Consider the following 22004-nt stretch of genomic DNA (forward strand, 5'->3'; position numbering starts at 1 on the left):
ATTGCATATCCTGTTTGATAATATGTGCGTTTTTATTTGGGAATTGAGTCCATTGATGTTGAATGATATTAAAGAATAGTGATTGTTGCTTCCTGTTATATTCGTATTTGGATGTGAGATTATATTTTTGTGCTTGTCTTCTCTTTGTTTTGCTGAACGATGATTAATTTCTTGCTTTTTCAAGGGTGCAGCTTGCCTCCTTGCATTGGGCTTTACCATTATTAACCTTTGTGGGGTTGTATTTGTAGAAAGATATTGTGTAAATTTGGTATTGTCATGGAATATCTTGGTTTCTCCACGTATGTTAATTGAGAGTTTTGCTGGATACAGTAACCTGGGCTGGCATTTCTGTTCTTTTAAGGTCTGTATGATATATGTCCAGGATCTTTTGGCTTTCATAGTCTCTGTTCAGAAGTCTGGTGTAATTCTGATAAGTCTGCCTTTATATGTCACTAGACCTTTTTCCCTTACTGCTTTTAATATTCTTTTTTGTTTTGTGCATTTGGTATTTTAACTATTATTTTATGGAAAGGGTTTCTTTTCTATTTTGAGTTCTGTAGGCTTCTTGTATATTTATGGGCATCTCTTTCTTTAGGTTAGAGAAGTTTTCTTCTATGATTTTGTTGAAGATATTTACTGGTCCTGTGAGCTGGGAGTCTTCACTCTCTCCTATACCTATTATCCTTAGGTTTGATATTCTCATTGTGTCCTGGATTTCCTGTATGTTTTGGTCCAGTAACTTTTTCCATTTTCCATTATCTTTAACAGTTGTGTCAATAATTTCTATGGAATCTTATGCTCCTGAGATTCTCTCTTCTATCTCTTGTATTTCATTGTTAATGCTTGTATCTACGGCTCCTTGTCTCTTCCTTTGGTTTTCTATATCCAGGGTTGTCGCCTTTGCACTTTCTTCATTGTTTCTATTTCTAAGTAATTCTTTCAGGGATTTTTGTGATTCCTCTCTATAGGCTTCTATGTGTTTATTTATGTTTCCCTGCGTTTCTCTAAGGGAATTCTTTATATCTTTCCTGAAGTCCTCCATCATCATGATCGAATGTGATTTTAAATCTAGGTCTTGCTTCTCTGGTTTGTTTGGACATTCAGTGTTTGCTTTGTTTTGAGAATTGGACTCCAATGGTTTTATGTAGTCTTGGTTTCTGTTGCTTGGTTCCTGCGCTTGCCTCTCACCATCATGTTCTCTCTGGTGTTACCTTGTTCTGCTATTTCTGACAGTGGCTAAACTGTCCTATAGGCATGTGTGTCAGGAGTGCTGTAGACCTGTTTTCCTGTTTTCTTTCACCCAGTTATGGAAACAGAGTGTTCTGCTTTCAGGTATGAAGTCTTTCCTGTCAACTGGTCTTCAGCTGTTACTGTGGGTGTGTGTCATGAGTCCAACACGCAGGTCACTTGGAGCAGAAAAATTGGTTCTTACCTCTGGCCTCAGGCCTGAAGTAGCTCCTCGGGGGCTGTGTTTCAGCTTTACATGAGGGCAGCAACCAGAAGGGCCTGCCCCGCCTTTTCTCAGGTTCCTGTGCACAGGGAGTCCAGATGGCACTAAGCTTTTTCCTCTAGAGTAAGAAATGTGGGCAGAGTTTAGTCTGTTCTGGCTTCCAAGGCATGTCTGCCCCTCTGAATGTTTAGTTCTCTCTCCCACGGGATTTGGGTGTAGGGAGCTGTTTGACCGGGTCCCTTCATATCCGGGTGGTGTCTGGACTGCAGGGGAGCTGCAGCTTGAGTGCCCCTATCTTCCTGTTCCTAGAGGCCCTGTAAAGTTTCCTCTTGGGCCAGGTATGTGGACAAGGGTGGGCAGTACTGGAGGTCTCTCCTGCCCTTCATTCTCAGGAGTGTCCACTTGTATGGGCAATGAGCTCTCTCTCCCATGGGGTTTAGGAGCAGTGACCTGTGGCTCCCTTGCTACTTCTAATATTCTTTCTTTGTTCTATAGATTATGTGTTTTGATTATTAGGTGCCAGGGGGATTTACTTTTCTGGTCCCATCTAATTCGTGTTCTATAAGCTTCTTATATGTTTCTTAGGTTAGGAAAAATTTTTCTTGTATGATTTTTTTCAAGAATACTATTTGGGCTTTGGATCTGGGACTCTTCATCTACTTCTAATCCTATTATTCTTAAATTAGCTTTTTTTCATGGTATTCCAGATTTGCTGGATGATTTCGCTCAGGAAATTTTTAATTTAACATTTTCTATGACTGATGTATTAATATCTTGTACATTTTATCTCTGTGATTCTCTCTTTCATCTTTTTTATTCTCTTGATTATGCCTGTACCTATTTGTCCTGTTCCCTTCCCTCAGTTTTATCTTTCCAGTATGTATTTTCTTTGTTTCTTACATTTCCACACTATCAGGTCTTGCACAGCATTTTATAAAATTTTCTTCATCTGTTTAATTGTATTTTATGTATGTTTTAAAGGAATTTATTTGTTCTTTCTTTAAAGAGCTCTGTTTTATTATATTTCCTGTATTTCTGTCCTATTTCTATCCATTTCCTCTTTTAAGGCCTTGATTATCTTTACAATATTAGATTTAAGGTCATTTTTCTTGGGTTTTAGTTGTGTTATGATATCCAGGGCTTGCTGTCTTGGGGCATCTGTGCTTTGGAAGTGTCATATTCTCTGGCTTTTGTTTCTCTGTTATTTAAAAGTTCTGTGCTCATCTGGATGTTTTGAGTCCTGGTGGTTCTTATTGTAGAATTATTAGGATGGGTATGACCATCAATGGTCCTGATGTGAAAGGCCTGTAATGGATATACTTTAGCTGTATCATTCTGGACCTGCAGGTTTATATTGTTCAGGAGCTGCAGGACTCATAAATGTGGCTAGAGAAGTCGCAGAAGTAAAGAGGTCCTCCTGGGCCAGTAGACTTCTCACTGCAGCTTGGCTTGGAAGGCCAAAATATCAGGAGAGATGAGTGTTTTAAAAGAAACTTATGTGTATTCCTCAGAGGTCTGACAAAAGAGGACAACTGGTGGGAATTAATGGTCCCCCTAGCCTAGCAGTATGCTCAAGAAGATTAGGCTTTCTCTAGAGAGCTCAGAGATCAGGGAAGATGGGTGGGGGTAAGTGAGACTTCTGTGTGTTGAGAAGTCTCAGTTCTGATGAAGGTGGGGGGGGGGGGTGACAGAAGAATGGATGTTCCCTAGGACAGCTGGTTGCTCAGGGCAAGTTGGTGTGGCCGAAGTGGTTCAGAGAACATGTAAGATTGGTAGGGAAAGGGAAGTTTACCTGTATGTTCAGAAGTTTCAGGTCTGATGAAGATAATGAGGAAGACAGGAGAATAGAGGTCTCCTGGGACAACAGGCTGCTCAGGGCAACTTGAGGTTCAGAGAGCAGGCAAGATTGGTGGGGAAAGGGGAGATTAACTGTATGGTTCATGATCCACAGCTATGGAGAAGGTGGGGGGAGAGGTAGCAGTAGAGTAAGGTTCCCCTGAGATATCAGCTTCTTAGCACAACTTGGCATTGAACAGTGGAACAGAGGGTTCAGCAAATAGGGAAGATAGAAGGGTAAAGGGAAGCTTATCTGTACAGTTCAGGACATGTACATCTCATGAAGGTAGTGGGAGTGGTAGAAGGAGAATGGAAGTCCCCCAGAGACAGCAATATTACTCAGGGTCTATGATCATTTTGAACAAAATATTAGATGTTATTTATTCACATTTCAAATGTTATTCCATTTCCTGGGTTCCCATCCAAAAACCCCATCCCATCCACCCTCCTCCTACTTCTATGGTTGTTTTCCTCTCCTCAACAACCCACCCCTTCCAGCCTCCTCACCCTGATATTCCCCTACACTGGGGGGGGGGGGTGTTCTGCTTTGGCAGGCCCAAGGGCTTCTTCTCCCATTGGTGCCTGATAAAGCCATCATTTGCTACATATGCAGCTGGAGCCATGGGTCTGTCCATGTGTATTCTTTGGGTAGTGGTTATTTCTTGGAAGCTCTGATTGGTTGATATTATTATTCTTATGGGGTTGCCAGCCACTTCAACTCCTTCAATCCTTATCCTAACTATTTTAACAGGGACTCCATGCTCAGTTCAGTAGTTTGCTGTTAACATTCTCCTCTGTATTTGTCATGTGCTGGCAGAGCTTCTCCGGAGAGAGCTATATCAGGCCCCTGGCAGCATGCAATTATTGGCATCAGCAATATTGTCTGCGTTTTCTGGCTGTATGTCTATGGGCTAGATATCCAGGTGGGGCAGGCCCTGAATTCCTTTTCTCTCTGCTCCAAACTTTGTCTCTATATCTCCTCCTATGACTATTTTTGTTCCCCCTTTTAAGAAGGAATAAAGAATCTGCACCTTGGTTGTCCTTCTTCTTGAGCTTCATGTGTTTTTTTTTTTTTTTCATTGTATCTGCTTAGGCAATTTCACATTTTGGGCTAATATCCACTTATCAGTGACTGCATACCATGTGTGTTTTTTTTTTGTGTGTGTGTTTGGGTTACATCACTAAGGATGATATTTCATTGTTCCATCCATTTGCCTACGAATTTCATGAAGTCATTGCTTTTGATAGCTGAGTAGTATTCTGTTGTGTAAATGTACCACATTTTCTGCATCCATTCCTCTGTTGAAGGGACTCTGGGTTCTTTCCAGCTACTGGCTATTGTACTTAAGACTGCTATGAACATAGTGGAGCATGTGTTCTTGTTATATGTTGGAGCATCATTTGGGTAGTAGTTGTACCCCTGTGTCCTCAGGTAGTACTACATCCGATTTTCTGAGAAAACTCCAGATTGACTTCCAGAGTGGTTGTACCAGCTTGCAATCCCACCAACAATGGAGGAATGTTTCTCTTTCTCCACATCTTTGCTAGCATCTGTTGTCATATGAGGTTTTGAACTTAGCAATTCTGACACCCGTGAAGTGGAATCTCAGGGTTGTTTTGATTTGCATTCCCTGCTTACTACAGTTGTTGAACATTTCTTTAGGTATTTTTCAGCCATTCAATATTCCTCAGCTGAGAATTCTTTGTTTAGCTCTGTATTCCACTTTTTTTTTTGTTCTTTTTTTTTCGGAGCTGGGGACCGAACCCAGGGCCTTGCGCTTCCTAGGCAAGCGCTCTACCACTGAGCTAAATCCCCAACCCCTGTATTCCAGTTTTTAATAGAATTATTTGACTCTCTGGACTCTAGCTTCTTGAGTTCTTGCATATAATAGATATAAACCCTTTATTTGATAAAGGATTGGTAAAGATATTTTCCAACTTTTTTGGTTGCCCTTTTGTCCTGATGACAGTTTCTTTGGCCTTAAAGAAGCTTTGCAATTTTATGAGGTCCATTTGTCGATTATTGATCATGGAGAATAAGGCATTGGTGTTCTTTTTAGAAAATTTTCCCCAGTGCCCATGTGTTCGAAGATCTTCCCCACTTTTCCTTCTATTTCTTTGAGTGTATCTGGTTGTATGTAGAGGTCCTTGATCCACTTGGACTTGAGCTTTGTAGAGGGTGACAGGAGTGGATTGATGTGAATTCTTCTACTTGCTGATCTCGAGTTGAATAAGCACCATTCACTGAAAATGATATCCAATGGATGGTTTTAGCTCCTTTGTCAAAAATCAAGTAACCATAGGTGTGTGGGTTCATTTCTGAGTCTTGAATTTTATCCCATTTATCTACTTGCAAGTCTGTATACCAATAACATACAGTTTTGATCACTATTGCTTTGTAATATAGCTTCAGATCAGGGATGGTGATTCCCCCAGATGTTCTTTTACTGTTGAGGATAGTTTTCAATAACTTGTTTATTTTTTGTTATTCCAAATGAATTTACAAATTGATCTTTCTAACTCTATGAAAAAATCACATTGGAATTTTATGGGACTTGCGTTGAGACTGTAGGATGCTATTGGCAAATTGGCAATGTTTTCGATATTAATTCTGCCAATGCATGAGGATGGAAGATTTTTCTGTCCTCTGAGATCTTCTTCAATGTCTTTCTTCAGAAACTTGAAGTTGTTGTTATACAGATCTTTCACTTGCTTGGCTCCAGTCATACTGAAGTCTTTTATGTTATTTGCTACTATTGCGAAGGGTGTCATTTTCCTAATTTCTGTCTAGCCTGTTTATCCTTTAAGTAGAGTAAGACTACTGATTCATTTGAGTTAATTTTAGTTCCAGCCACTTTGCTGAAGTGGTTTATCAGGTATAGGAGTTCTCTGGTGAAATTTATGGGGTGGCTTAACTATATTATCATATCATTTGCAAATAGTGATATTTCGACTTTTCCCTTTTCAATTTAGATCCCCTTGACCCCTTTTCATTGTCTGGTTGCTCTGGCTAGAATTTCAAGTACCATATTGAATAAGTAGGGAGAGATTTGGCAGTCTTGTCTAGTCCCTGATTTTAGCACAATTGATTCAAGTTTCTCTCCATTTTGTTTGATGTTGGCTACTGGGTTGCTGTGTATTGCTTTTACTATGTTTAGGTGTGGGTCTTGAATTACTGATCATTCCAAGACTTTAAACATGAAGGGGTGTTGAGTTTTGTCAAATGCTTTTTCACATGTAATGAGATGATCATGTGTTTTTTTCCTATTATATATATATATATATACATATATATTCAATATAATCATATATATATATATATATATATATATATATATATAATTACATTGATGGGTTTCCATTTTTTTTGTGCTTGAATGTTTGCTATCAATTTTTTTTTTATTAACTTGAGTATTTCTTATATACATTTCAAGTGTTATTCCATTTCCCGGTTTCCGGGCAAACATCCCCCCCTCCCCTTCCTTATGGGTGTTCCCCTCCCAACCCTCCCCCCATTGCCGCCCTCCCCCCATAGTCTAGTTCACTGGGGGTTCAGACTTAGCAGGACCCAGGACTTCCCCTTCCACTGGTGCTCTTACTAGGATATTCATTGCTACCTATGGGGTCAGAGTCCAGGGTCAGTCCATGTATAGTATTTAGGTAGTGGCTTAGTCCCTGGAAGCTCTGGTTGCTTGACATTGTTGTACTTTTGGGGTCTGGAGCCCCTTCAAGCTCTTCCAGTTCTTTCTCTGATTCCTTCAACGGGGGACATATTCTCAGTTCAGTGGTTTGCTGCTGGCATTCGCCTCTGTATTTGCTGTATTCTGGCTGTGTCTCTCAGGAGCTATCTACATCCAGCTCCTGTCGGTCTGCACTTCTTTGCTTCATCCATCTTGTCTAATTGGGTGGCTGTATATGTATGGGCCACATGTGGGGCAGGCTCTGAATGGGTGTTCCTTCAGTCTCTGTTTTAATCTTTGCCTCTCCCTTCCCTGCCAAGGGTATTCTTTTTCCTCATTTAAAGAAGGAGTGAAGCATTCACATTTTGATCATCTGTCTTGAGTTTCGTTTGTTCTAGGGATCTAGGATAATTCAAGCATTTGGGCTAAAAGCCACTTATCAATGAGTGCATACCATGTTTGTCTTTCTGTGATTGGGTTAGCTCACTCAGGATGATATTTTCCAGTTCCAACCATTTGCCTACGAATTTCATAAAGTCATTGTTTTTGATAGCTGAGTAATATTCCATTGTGTAGATGTACCACATTTTCTTTATCCATTCCTCTGTTGAAGGGCATCTGGGTTCTTTCCATTTTCTGGCTATTATAAATAAGGCTGCGATGAACATAGTGGAGCACGTGTCTCTTTTATATGTTGAGGCATCTTTTGGGTATATGCCCAAGAGAGGTATAGCTGGATCCTCAGGCAGTTCAAGTCCAATTTTCTGAGGAACCTCCAGACTGATTTCCAGAATGGTTTTACCAGTCTGCAATCCCACCAACAATGGAGGAGTGTTCCTCTTTCTCCACATCCTCGCCAGCATCTGCTGTCACCTGAGTCTTTGATCTTAGCCATTCTCACTGGTGTGAGGTGAAATCTCAGGGTTGTTTTGATTTGCATTTCCCTTATGACTAAAGATGTTGAACATTTCTTTAGGTGTTTCTCAGCCATTCGGCATTCCTCAGCTGTGAATTCTTTGTTTAGCTCTGAACCCCATTTTTTAATAGGGTTATTTGTTTCCCTGCGGTCTAACTTCTTGAGTTCTTTGTATATTTTGGATATAAGGCCTCTATCTGTTGTAGGATTGGTAAAGATCTTTTCCCAATCTGTTGGTTGCCGTTTTGTCCTAACCACCGTGTCCTTTGCCTTACAGAAGCTTTGCAGTTTTATGAGATCCCATTTGTCGATTCTTGATCTTAGAGCATAAGCCATTGGTGTTTTGTTCAGGAAATTGTTTCCAGTGCCCATGTGTTCCAGATGCTTCCCTAGTTTTTCTTTTATTAGTTTGAGTGTGTCTGGTTTGATGTGGAGGTCCTTGATCCACTTGGACTTAAGCTTTGTACAGGGTGATAAGCATGGATCGATCTGCATTCTTCTACATGTTGCCCTCCAGTTGAACCAGCACCATTTGCTGAAAATGCTATCTTTTTTCCAGTGGATGGTTTTGGCTCCTTTGTCAAAAATCAAGTGACCAGAGGTGTGTGGGTTCATTTCTGGGACTTCAATTCTATTCCATTGGTCTATCTGTCTGTCTCTGTACCAATACCATGCAGTTTTTATCACTATTGCTCTGTAATACTGCTTGAGTTCAGGGATAATGATTCCCCCTGAAGTCCTTTTATTGTTGAGGATAGCTTTAGCTATCCTGGGTTTTTTGTTATTCCAGATGAATTTGCAAATTGTTCTGTCTAACTCTTTGAAGAATTGGATTGGTATTTTGATGGGGATTGCATTGAATCTGTAGATTGCTTTTGGTAAAATGGCAATTTTTACTATATTAATCCTGCCAATCCATGAGCATGGGAGATCTTTCCATCTTCTGAGGTCTTCTTCAATTTCTTTCCTCAGTGTCTTGAAGTTCTTTTTGTACAGATCTTTTACTTGCTTGGTTAAAGTCACACTGAGGTACTTTATATTATTTGGGTCTATTATGAAGGGTGTCGTTTCCCTAATTTCTTTCTCGGCTTGTTTCTCTTTTGTATAGAGGAAGGCAACTGATTTATTTGAGTTAATTTTATACCCAGCCACTTTGCTGAAGTTGTTTATCAGCTTTAGTAGTTCTCTGGTGGAACTTTTGGGATCACTTAAATATACTATCATGTCATCTGCAAATAGTGATATTTTGACTTCTTCTTTTCCGATCTGTATCCCCTTGATCTCCTTTTGTTGTCTGATTGCTCTGGCTAGAACTTCAAGAACTATATTGAATAAGTAGGGAGAGAGTGGGCAGCCTTGTCTAGTCCCTGATTTTAGTGGGATTGCTTCAAGTTTCTCTCCATTTAGTTTAATGTTAGCAACTGGTTTGCTGTATATGCCTTTACTATGTTTAGGTATGGGCCTTGAATTCCTATTCTTTCCAGGACTTTTATCATGAAGGGGTGTTGAATTTTGTCAAATGCTTTCTCAGCATCTAATGAAATGATCATGTGGTTCTGTTCTTTCAGTTTGTTTATATGATGGATCACGTTGATGGTTTTCCGTATATTAAACCATCCCTGCATGCCTGGGATGAAGCCTACTTGATCATGGTGGATGATTGTTTTGATGTGCTCTTGAATTCGGGTTGCCAGAATTTTATTGAGTATTTTTGCGTCGATATTCATAAGGGAAATTGGTCTGAAGTTCTCTTTCTTTGTTGTGTCTTTGTGTGGTTTACGTATAAGAGTAATTGTGGCTTCGTAGAAGGAATTCGGTAGTGCTCCATCTGTTTCAATTTTGTGGAATAGTTTGGATAATATTGGTATGAGGTCTTCTATGAACGTTTGATAGAATTCTGCACTAAACCCGTCTGGACCTGGGCTCTTTTTGGTTGGGAGACCTTTAATGACTGCTTCTATTTCCTTAGGAGTTATAGGGTTGTTTAACTGGTTTATCTGTTCCTGATTTAACTTCGATACCTGGTATCTGTCTAGGAAATTGTCCATTTCCTGAAGATTTTCAAGTTTTGTTGAATATAGGTTTTTATAGTAAGATCTGATGATTTTTTGAATTTCCTCTGAATCTGTAGTTATGTCTCCCTTTTCATTTCTGATTTTGTTAATTTGGACGCACTCTCTGTGTCCTCTCCTTAGTCTGGCTAAGGGTTTATCTATCTTGTTGATTTTCTCAAAGAACCAACTTTTGGTTCTGTTGATTCTTTCTATGGTCCTTTTTGTTTCTACTTGGTTGATTTCAGCTCTGAGTTTGATTATTTCCTGCCTTCTACTCCTCCTGGGTGTATTTGCTTCTTTTTGTTCTAGAGCTTTTAGGTGTGCTGTCAAGCTGCTGACATATGCTCTTTCCTGTTTCTTTCTGCAGGCACTCAGCGCTATGAGTTTTCCTCTTAGCACAGCTTTCATTGTGTCCCATAAGTTTGGGTATGTTGTACCTTCATTTTCATTAAATTCTAAAAAGTTTTTAATTTCTTTTTTTATTTCTTCCTTTACTAGGTTATCATTGAGTAGAGCATTGTTCAATTTCCACGTATATGTGGGCATTCTTCCCTTATTGTTATTGAAGACCAGTTTTAGGCCGTGGTGGTCCGATAGCACGCATGGGATTATTTCTATCTTTCTGTACCTGTTGAGGCCCGTTTTTTGACCAATTATATGGTCAATTTTGGAGAAAGTACCATGACGAGCTGAGAAGAAGGTATATCCTTTTGCTTTAGGATAGAATGTTCTATAAATATCCGTTAAGTCCATTTGGCTCATGACTTCTCTTAGTCTGTCGACATCACTGTTTAATTTCTGTTTCCATGATCTGTCCATTGATGAGAGTGGGGTGTTGAAATCTCCCACTATTATTGTGTGAGGTGCAATGTGTGTTTTGAGCTTTAGTAAGGTTTCTTTTACGTATGTAGGTGTCCTTGTATTTGGGGCATAGATATTTAGGATTGAGAGTTCATCTTGGTGGATTTTTCCTTTGATGAATATGAAGTGTCCTTCCTTATCTTTTTTGATGACTTTTAGTTGGAAATTGATTTTATTTGATATTAGAATGGCTACTCCAGCTTGCTTCTTCTGACCATTTGCTTGGAAAGTTGTTTTCCAGCCTTTCACTCTGAGGTAGTGTCTGTCTTTGTCTCTGAGGTGTGTTTCCTGTAGGCAGCAGAATGCAGGGTCCTCGTTGCGTATCCAGTTTGTTAATCTAGGTCTTTTTATTGGGGAGTTGAGGCCATTGATATTGAGAGATATTAAGGAATAGTGATTATTGCTTCCCGTTATATTCATATTTGGATGTGAGGTTATGTTTGTGTGCTTTCATTCTCTTTGTTTTGTTGCCAAGACGATTAGTTTCTTGCTTCTTCTAGGGTATAGCTTGCCTCCTTATGTTGGGCTTTACCATTTATTATCCTTTGTAGTGCTGGATTTGTAGAAAGATATTGTGTAAATTTGGTCTTGTCATGGAATATCTTGGTTTCTCCATCAATGTTAATTGAGAGTTTTGCTGGATACAGTAACCTGGGCTGGCATTTGTGTTCTCTTAGGGTCTGTATGACATCAGTCCAGGATCTTCTGGCCTTCATAGTTTCTGGCGAAAAGTCTGGTGTGATTCTGATAGGTCTGCCTTTATATGTTACTTGACCTTTTTCCCTTACTGCTTTTAATATTCTTTCTTTATTTTGTGCGTTTGGTGTTTTGACAATTATGTGATGGGAGGTGTTTCTTTTCTGGTCCGATCTATTTGGAGTTCTGTAGGCTTCTTGTATGTCTATGGGTATCTCTTTTTTTAGGTTAGGGAAGTTTCTTCTATGATTTTGTTGAAGATATTTACTGGTCCTTTGAGCTGGGAGTCTTCACTCTCTTCTATACCTATTATCCTTAGGTTTGATCTTCTCATTGAGTCCTGGATTTCGTGTATGTTTTGGACCAGTAGCTTTTTCCGCTTTACATTATCTTTGACAGTTGAGTCAATGATTTCTATGGAATCTTCTGCTCCTGAGATTCTCTCTTCTATTTCTTGTATTCTGTTGGTGAAGCTTGTATCTACAGCTCCTTGTCTCTTCCTTTGGTTTTCTATATCCAGGGTTGTTTCCATGTGTTCTTTCTTGATTGCTTCTATTTCCATTTTTAATTCCTTCAACTGTTTGATTGTGTTTTCCTGGAATTCTTTCAGGGATTTTTGTGTCTCCTCTCTATGGGCTTCTACTTGTTTATTTATGTTTTCCTGGAATTCTTTCAGGCATTTTTGCGATTCTTTCAGGCATTTTTGCGATTCCTCTCTGTAGGCTTCTATTTGTTCTCTAAGGGAGTTCTTCACGTCTTTCTTGAAGTCCTCCAGCATCATGATCAAATATGATTTTGAAACTAGATCTTGCTTTTCTGGTGTGTTTGGATATTCCATGTTTGTTTTGATGGGAGAATTGGGCTCCGATATTGCCATGTAGTCTTGGTTTCTGTTGCTTGGGTTCCTGCGCTTGCCTCTCGCCATCAGATTATCTCTAGTGTTACTTTGTTCTGCTATTTCTGACAGTGGCTAGACTGTGCTATAAGCCTGTGTGTCAGGAGTCCTGTAGACCTGTTTTCCTCTCTTTCAGTCAGTTATGGGGACAGAGTGTTCTGCTTTCCGGCGTGTAGTTTTTCCTCTCTACAGGTCTTCAGCTGTTCCTGTGGGCCTGTGTCTTGAGTTCACCAGGCAGCTTTCTTGCAGCAGAAAAGTTGGTCTTACCTGTGGTCCCGGGGCTCAAGTTCGCTCGTGGGGTGCTGCCCACGGGCTCTCTGCAGGGGCAGCAACCAGGAAGACCTGTGCTGCCCCTTCCGGGAGCTTCAGTGCACCAGGGTTCCAGATGGTCTTTGGCTTTTTCCTCTGGCGTCCGAGATGTGTGTGCAGAGAGCAGTCTCTTCTGGTTTCCCAGGCTTGTCTGCCTCCCTGAAGGTTCAGCTCTCCCTCCCACGGGATTTGGGTGCAGAGAACTGTTTATCCGGTCTGTTTCCTTCAGATTCTTGTGGTGTCTCAGGCAGGGGTCCTGCCGCTCCTGGGCCCTCCCCCACGGGAGCCCAGAGGCCTTATACAGTTTCCTCTTGGGCCAGGGATGTGGGCAGGGGTGAGCAGTGTTGGTGGTCTCTTCCGCTCTGCAGCCTCAGGAGTGCCCACCTGACCAGGCGGTTGGGTCTCTCTCTCACAGGGTCTGGGGGCAGAGAGCTGCTGCGGGCCGGGGTCCGAGGGTGTGGGACTTCCCGGGTTTCCATTTTTTAAACCATCCCTACATCCCTGAGATGAAGCCTACTTGATTATATTGGATGATCATGTTGATGACTTCTTGGATTAAGGTCGTGAGAATTTTATTGAGTATTTTTGCATCAGTATTCTTAATGGAAATTTGTCTGAAGTTCTCTTTCTTTGTTGAGTCTTTTTGTGGTTTATGTATAAGCAAAATTGTGGCTTCAAAGAATAAATGTGGTACTATACCCTGAGTTTCTATTTTGTGGAATAGTTTAGACAGTATTGGTATTGTCTTCTATGAAGATCTGATAGAAATCTCTATTAAACCCATCTGGTCCTGGGTTTTTTTTGCCTGGGAGACTTTTAATAAATGCTTTTATTATTTTAGAAGTTATGGGACAGTTTAGATTCTTTCTCTGATCCTGATTTAAATTTGTTATCTGGTATCTGTCTAGAAAATTGTTCATTGCATCTAAATTTTCCAGTTTTGTTGAATATAGTTGGATCTGATGACTTTTTTTTTTAATTTTTCTCATTCTGCTGTTGTATCTCCCATTTCATTTCTTTTTTAAAAAATTCACATACACTCTCTTACTTTTTGTTGATTCTGGGTAATGATTTATTTTTCTTACTGTTTTTCTCAAAGAACCAGCTCATGGTTTTGTTGATTCTTTGTATAATTCTATTTGTTTCATTTGGGTTGACTTCAGTCAAGTTTGATTATTTCCTGCTGTCTATTCCCCTTGGGTGTATTTGTTTCTTTTGGTTCTGGAGCCTTTAGGTGTGCCATCAAGCAGCTAGTGTCAAGCTGCAAGCCCTCCAATTTTTTTTTTTTTTTTGGAGGCACCCAGAGCTATGAGTTTCTCTCTTAGCACTGCTTTCATTGTTTCATTGTTTCCCATAAATTTGGGTATGTTGTGCCTCATTTTCATAAAATTCTAAGACATCTTTAATTTCTTTCTTTATTTATTCTTAGACCATGTCATGATTGAGTAGATCATTGTTCAGCTTCTCTCTGTATGTGGGCTTACTATTGTTTTTGTTATTAATTAAGATGAGCCTTACTTTGTGACTTTGTGGTGATCTCATAGTGTGCATAGGACTATTTGAATCTTCTTGTATCTGTTAAGGCCTGTTTTGTGACCGATTATATGGTCAATTTTGGAAAAGGTACCATGCGTTACTAAGGAGGTATACTTTTTTAAGAATGAAATGTGTGTGTGTGTGTGTGTGTGTGTGTGTGTGTGTTAAATCCATTTGTGTCTCTGTTTAGTTTCTGTTTCCATGATCTGTCCACTGATGAGAGTGGGTTGTTGTAATCTCGCACTATTACTTGTAAAGTGCAACATGAGTTTTGAACTTCAGTAAAGTTTCTTTTATGAATGTAGGTGCCCTTGCATTTGGAGCTTAGATATTCAGGATTAAGATTTCATCTTGTTGAACTTTTTTCTTGGATGAATATGAAGTGTCCTTTCTTATATTTTTTGAAAACAATTAGTTGACAGTCAATTTTATTCAATAGTAGTTTGGCTACTGCAGCTTGTTTCTTGTCACCATTTGCTTGGAAAATTTTTTCCTAGGCTTTAAATCTGAGTTAGTGTCTTTGTCACCGAGGTATGTTTCTTTTATACAGCAAAATATTGAATCCTCTTTTTGTGTCTGTTCTGTTAGTCTATATCTCTATATTGGGGAATTTAGTTCACTGATATTAAGTGATATTAAGGATTAGTTGTTGTTTCCTGTTATTTTTGTTGTTAGTGGTGGAATTATGTTTGTATGGCTCTCTTCTCTTGGTTTTCTTGCAAGGAGAGTACATTCTTGCTTTTTCTTGGGTGTAGTTTCCATCCTTGTTTTAGAGTTTTCCATGTATTATTTTTTGTAGGGCCGGATTTGTGGAAAGGTTTTGTGTGAATTTGATTTTATTCTTCAATATCTTGTTTTCTCCATCTAAGTTAATTGAGAGTTTTACTGGATATCATAACCTGGGCTGGAATTTTTTCTCTTAGGGTCTGCATGACATCTGTCAAGGATCTTTTGGCTTTCATGGTCTCTGCTGAGAATTCTGGTATAATTGTGATATGTCCGCCTTTATATGTTACTTGACCTATTCCCCTTCCTGCTTTTAACATTCTTTTTTTGTTGTTGTTGTTTTTGTTTTGTGTATTTGGTGATTTGACTATTATGTGATGGGAGAAATTTCTTTTTTGGTACAATGTCTTTGGAGTTCTGTAGGCTTCTTGTAAGTTTATGGCCATCTCTTTCTTTAGGTTAGGGGAGTTTGCATTATCAATGGAAAATATAAAAGGGTGGGGTATGGCAACAAGGAGCAGGTAGTAAATGATGTATCAGAAACTTGGGTCTCTTTATCCTGAACAGAATTTGTTGGTGTTTTCACATAACAGGAGGGATCATATCTTGTCTTCCTTCTGTGGCCTGCACTCATTGTCTGTCCTATTAGGCGAAGGTGTATAGAAAGGGTCAGTGGACAGCAGGCGGTGTTAGTGGCTTGTGTCATGACTTGCAAACTGAGAATACAGGAGGTTTAATACAGCAGGTATGTCTCTTACCTCTTCTGAATTTCATGATCTTCAACTGAGCAATGAATATTTACATGAATAACAGGAATCTGGGGCTATATGGTGGTGTGGAAGTGGAGATATGTGTTCATTCCAGGATCCAGCTCACCTTGAAATGATTTGAAGTGAGACACATCATTGGATATAGAGGTAGCTTTGAATGCTTATGGTCTCTGGCCTTCTATTTCTCTAACTCTACTGGATTGCTGCTTAAAACTTCTAAAAAAATTTCTAAAAAACTTTCTTGCTTATTCTGTGTTTAAAGATTACTAACGTGGGAGAGTAATACCTGATGTGTAGCTGCAGGAAATTGAGTGAAAATATTATTGCTATTGTTCTCTATTCTGTCCAGGCAGCCAGAAGACTCTGTAGTGAGATGTGTTAACACTTTGTGAGCCAGCTAGGAATGAAGAGAATTAAAATGCTTTATACAGGTACAATCATCTCTACAAGAATTTCCAAACGTTTACATGCATAAATATACCTTCACATGTACATATAGACAAACAGATATAAACATTTGAATAGATGGATGAATGGACAGGGCAGAGCTCCTCAATGCATACCATCCAATTTCATGTTAGAAGCTTCAGTCATTTATGATGAAAAGAGGGAGTAGAAGGGTTTCAGTTGCAGATGGCGATCTTACCTGTTCAGGATCATGTGCTATGCACATGAGCAGTGAATCTCTGCTCAAATAGGGGATAGTACATTGAATCAGGTAGGGGCAGTGTGTAGTGGAATGTATGAGGGGCTTGGGTAATGGCTTCCAAACCAATGAAGTAGGAAGTTCAGGCTGTAGGTAAGGCTCTTGCCAATTTTTAATGGTATGGCCAGCACCTGAACAGTGAATGTTCCCCTGAGTAGTGGAACTGGGAGAAAGTAAAGTAGGAGGAAAGGTAGAGATTTGTGCTCAGTGTGAGGACATTGTTTCTTTGGGCTCTAAATCAAGGAAGTGAGGATGGAAGGGTTGAGAGAATAGATGAGGCACTTACCTTTTCTGGTTGGGGGTTTAATTTTTAATTAGTATGCATAGACATTTTTATAGCATGATCACTCTACCTGATAAACCAAACACCATCAGAAGGATTTTGTAATCAAATGTATACTTAAGCACTTATGTTCATATGTCATTGGGGTAAAAGAGTTACATAATCACACACAACACTATTATAACAGAATATCCCTAGGCCACTTTCACAGAAAATGAAACAGAAACAAATACTGTATGAAGCATGATAACACCATATAAATTTAGGGGTTCAATTAGAATACTGCCAAGTTCCAATTATCTCTGTTATTCAATTGTCTTTTCTGTATTATATTCTTGTATTAAAAAGCCCACATTAGAAGAACTATACTAATGTTCGTGCTGAGTTATAGTGAGTATGTTTTTTTTTTTTCTCATACACTTGAAGAGCCCGTGGCTGTCCACCAGGATGAGCACTAACTGTTTTGTTATTGTTGTTGTTGTTGTTGTTGTTGTTGTTGTTGTTGTTGTTGTTGTTATTGTTTGTTTTTTGATGTTGTTGTTGTTATTATTTTTTTTGCAGTAGCAGATATGAAAGAGCTGAAGGTGATCCAGTCTGTGAAATAAGTTTGTGTTGATGCTGGAGAATCAGTCACTCTGAATTGCACAGTCACATCTCTCACCCCTGTGGGGCCCATCAAGTGGTTCAGGGGTGTAGGACACAATAGGCATCTGATATATAATTTCAACGGAGACCATTTCACCAGAGTAACATATGTCTCAGATGCTACAAAGAGAGAGAACCTGGACTTTTCTATCCGCATCAGTAATGTCACACCTGCTGACGCAGGTACCTACTACTGTGTGAAGTTCCAGAAAGGAATAGTAGAGCCTGACATTGAGACTCAGTGTGGAGGTGGCACTCAGTTGTTAGTATTTGGTAAGTACTACATTTTCATTTTTATCCTTGATTTCTCCTACAGGTGGAAATAGTGTTGAATACTCTATGAACAGCAAAAAAAGAAAAATGTAGAAGGACCACAATATACTTAAGTTCACATACTCCATCTCCGGACCAAGAAAGCTGAGGAGAAGAGAGCACATGCTATATATGAGGTTTCCCCTTCCGGAAAATGGATTAAATTCATACGTTTGTCTGTCTGTCTCACCCAACTTATATTTCTCAAACTGTCTCACATTAGTGGCTGTAAAAGACCATGAAAGCACACAAATCCTGTGAGGAAGAGAGCAGACCACCCAGGAATGCAAACATCCCAACATCCCAAGGCCACAGGATAGACTGCCCATCTGGACATCTCGGTCCACCTCCCTCGTCCAAGGGGAAAGTGCACAGTGCCTCTGGACAGAGGGATATAGGAACAGACAGCCGCCAATACCATGGTTCTGGTCTGCGCCCAGGACCAAACTGATCCCGCCAAACAGCTCCCTGCACCCAAATCCCGTGGGGGAGAGAGCTGGAACCTCAGAAGTGTGAATACTTCTGAGAAGTCAGAGGAGAATACCCTCTGCCCACAGTCCAGACCCAAGAGGGAATTGCATAGTGCCAACTCTGCCTGCTGGGTGCAAGGACCTACAAGAGCAATCAGGGGCAGGACCCTTTGATTCCTGCCCACACCTAGAGCTGGAAGACAGTTGCCAAGAGTGCCGCCACAGCTGAGAGCAGAGGCAAGACCCACTTTTCTGCTACCAAGTGACCTGCCTGGTGTATTCAGGATATACAGAGGCAGTAGTCCTCTGGGTCAGGGCACTTTCTGTTCCTGGCTCTACCCAGAAGTGAACTGATACCATTCCACAGTTTCCTGCACCCAAATCCTGTGCGGAAGAGAGTGAACTACCCTGGAGTGCAGATGTCCTGAGGTCACAGGATAGACTGCCACCTTTGCATACCTCGGCCCACATCTCTGGTCCAAAGGGAAACTGCACAGTGCCTCTGGACAGAGGAATATAGGAACAGACAGCCTCCAGTACCCATGGTTCTGGTCTGCCACCAAGACCGAACTGATCTGGCCAAACAGCTCCCTCCACCCAAATCCCATGGAGGAGAGAACTGGAACCTCAGAAGTGTGGATACTGCTGAGAAGTCAGAGGAGAATACCCTCTATCCACAGTCCAGACCCAAGAGGTAATTGCATAATGCCAACTGTGCCCAAGGGGTACAAGGACCTAAACAAGCAATCAGGGGCAGGACCCTTTGATTCCTGCCCATGACTAGAACTGGAGGACAGTCTCTAGGAGTGCCACCACAGCTGAGAACAGAACACTTGTTCTCAGGAAAGGCAGAAAGAAAACAAGAAAACAGTTTTACAGGAGTGCTGACACCGAGGCCTACAGCAGGGTCAAGTCACTCCCAGAAACAGCAAGACAAGTAAACAACAGAGACAACCCAATGGATAGAGGCAAGTTCAGGAACCTAATGAACAGAAACCAAGACTACTAGGTATTATCAGAGCCCAATGCTCTCAACAAAGATAATACTGGATATCCAAACACACCAGAAAAGCAAGATTTAGATTTGAAAACATATTTTTTGATAATGATGGGGAACTTTAAGAAAGACATAAAGAATTCCCTTAGAGAAATGCAGGAAAGCACAAGTATACAACTAGAAGCCCTTAGAGAGAAAACACAAAGATCACTGAAAGAATTACAGGAAAACACAACCAAACAGGTGAAGGAAATAAAAATGAAAATAGAAACAATAAAGAAAGCACAAACAGAGACAACCCTGGATATAGAAAACCAAAGAAAGACATCAGGAGTCATAGATACAAGCATCTCCAACAGAATACAAGAGATAGAAGAGAGAATCTCAGGGGCAGAAGATACCATAGAAAACATTGAAACAACTGTCAAAGATAATGTAAAATGCAAAAAGCTAATAGCCCTAAACATACAGGAAATCCAGTACACAATGAGAAGATCAAAATTAAGGATAATAGGTATGGAAGAAAGGGAAGACTGCCAACCTAAGGGGTCAGTAAATATATTCAAAAATATAGAAGAAAACTTCCCTAACCTAAAGAAATAGATGCCCATAAACATACAAGAAGCCTATAGAACTCCAAATAGATTGGACCAGAAGAGAAATTCCCCCCATCACATAATAGTTAAAACACCAAAACAAAAAAAGAATATTAAAAGCAGTAAGGGAAAAAGGTCTAGTGACATATAAAGGGGGACCTATCAGAATTACAGAAGACTTCTCACCACAGACTATGAAAGCCCGAAGATCCAGGACAGATGTCAAATAGACTCTAAGAGAACATAAATGCCAGGCCAAGCTACTGTGTCCATCAAAATTTTCAATTAATGCAGATGGAGAAACCATGATAATCCAACGCAAAACCAAATTTATACAATATCTTTCTACACATCCAGCCCTACAAAGGATAATAGATGGAAAACTCCAACACAAGGAGAGAAACTATACTGTACAGAAAGCGGGCAATTCAGGATATACAGAGGCAATGAAATGAAAAGAGAGACAAACAAACATGATTCCACCTATAACAACAAAAATATTGGGCAGCGACAATCATTATTCCTTAAAATCTCTCAACATCAACGGACTCAATTCCCCAATAAAAAGCCATAGATTAACAGACTGGATATGTAAAGAGGACACAGCATTTTGCTGCATGCAGGAAACACACCTCAGAGACAAAGACAGACATTACTTCAGTGTAAATGGCTGGAAAACAATTTTCCAAGCAAATGGACCAAAAAACAAACTGGAGTTGCCATTCTAATATCAAATGAAATTGACTTTCAACCAAGAGTCATTAAAAAAGACAAGGAAGGACACTTCGTATTCATCAAAGAAAAATTCACCAAGATGAACTCTCAATCCTAAATATCTATGTTCCAAATGCAAGGGAACCTACATTCATAAAAGAAACCTTACTTAACTCAAAGCACACATTGCACCTCACACGATAATAGTAGGAGATAACAACACCCCATTCTCATCACTGGACAGATCAGGAAGCAGAAATTAAACAGAGACATAGAGAAACTAACAGAAGTTATGAACCAATTAGATTTAACAGATAAATATAGAACATTCCATCCTAACACAAAAGGATATACCTTCTTCTCAGAACCTTCTCCAAAATTGACCATATAATCAGTAACAAACCAGGACTCAACAGATACAATAAGATAGAAATAATCCCATCCATCCTATCAGATCACTATGCACTAAGGCTGGTCTTCAATAACAACAGTAAGAACAAAAAGCCCACATATACATGGAAGTTGAACAATGCTCTACTCAATAACAACTTGGTCAAGGAAGAAATAAAGAATTGAAAGATGTCTTAGAATTTAATGAAAATGAAGATAGAACATTCCCAAACTTATGGGACACAATTAAATCATTACTAAGAGGAAAATTCATTGCTCTGAGTGCCTGCAAGAAGAAAAAGGAGAGAGCATATGTCAGCAGCTTGACAGCACACCTTAAAGCTCTAGAACAAAATGAAATAAATAAACCCAAGATGAATAGAAGGCAGGAAATAATCAAACTCAACCAAGCAGAAACAAAAAGGACTATACAAGAAAATCAACAAAAGTAGGAACTGGTTCTTGGAGAAAATCAACAAGATAGATAAACCCTTAGCCAGAATAACCAGAAGTGACAGAGAGTGTATCCAAATTAAAAAATCAGAAATGAAAAGTGAGACATAAAGAGAATCTGAAGAAATTAGAAAAATCATCAGATCCTACTACAAAAGCCTATATTCAATAAAATTGGAAAATGTAGAGGAAATGGACAATTTTATAGACAGATACCAGGTACCAAAGTTAAATCAGGAACAAATAAATCATTTAAACTACCCCACAACCCCTAAAGAAATAGAAGCAGTCATTAAAATTCTCCCAACCAGAAAGAGCCCAGGTTCAGATGGGTTTAGTGCAGAATTCTATCAGACCTTCATAGAAGACCTCATACCAATACTGTCCAAACGATTCCACAAACTTGAAGCAGACGGAGCACTATGGAATTCCTTCTATGAAGCCACAATTTCTCTTACACCAAAACCATACAAAGACCCAACAAAGAAAGTGAACTTCAGACCAATTTCCCTTATGAATATTGACACAAATATACTCAATAAAATTCTTGTAAACCGAATCCAAGAACACATCAAAATGATCATCCTTCATGATCCAGTAGGCTTCATCCCAGGGATGCAGAGATGGTTTAATATATGAAAATCCATCAATGTAATTCACTATATAAACAAGCTCAAAGATAAGAACCACATGGTCATTTCATTAGATG

At 39.6% G+C, this 22004-nt stretch overlaps 1 pseudogene; it reads left to right on the forward strand.

The window, feature by feature from the left end:
- Positions 1-22004, forward strand: part of Sirpb2l1 (signal-regulatory protein beta 2-like 1) — a 67622-nt pseudogene that overhangs the window by 37614 nt on the left and 8004 nt on the right.

This window comes from Rattus norvegicus, chromosome 2 (genome assembly GCF_036323735.1).
Source record: "Rattus norvegicus strain BN/NHsdMcwi chromosome 2, GRCr8, whole genome shotgun sequence".
Lineage (NCBI taxonomy): Eukaryota > Metazoa > Chordata > Mammalia > Rodentia > Muridae > Rattus > Rattus norvegicus.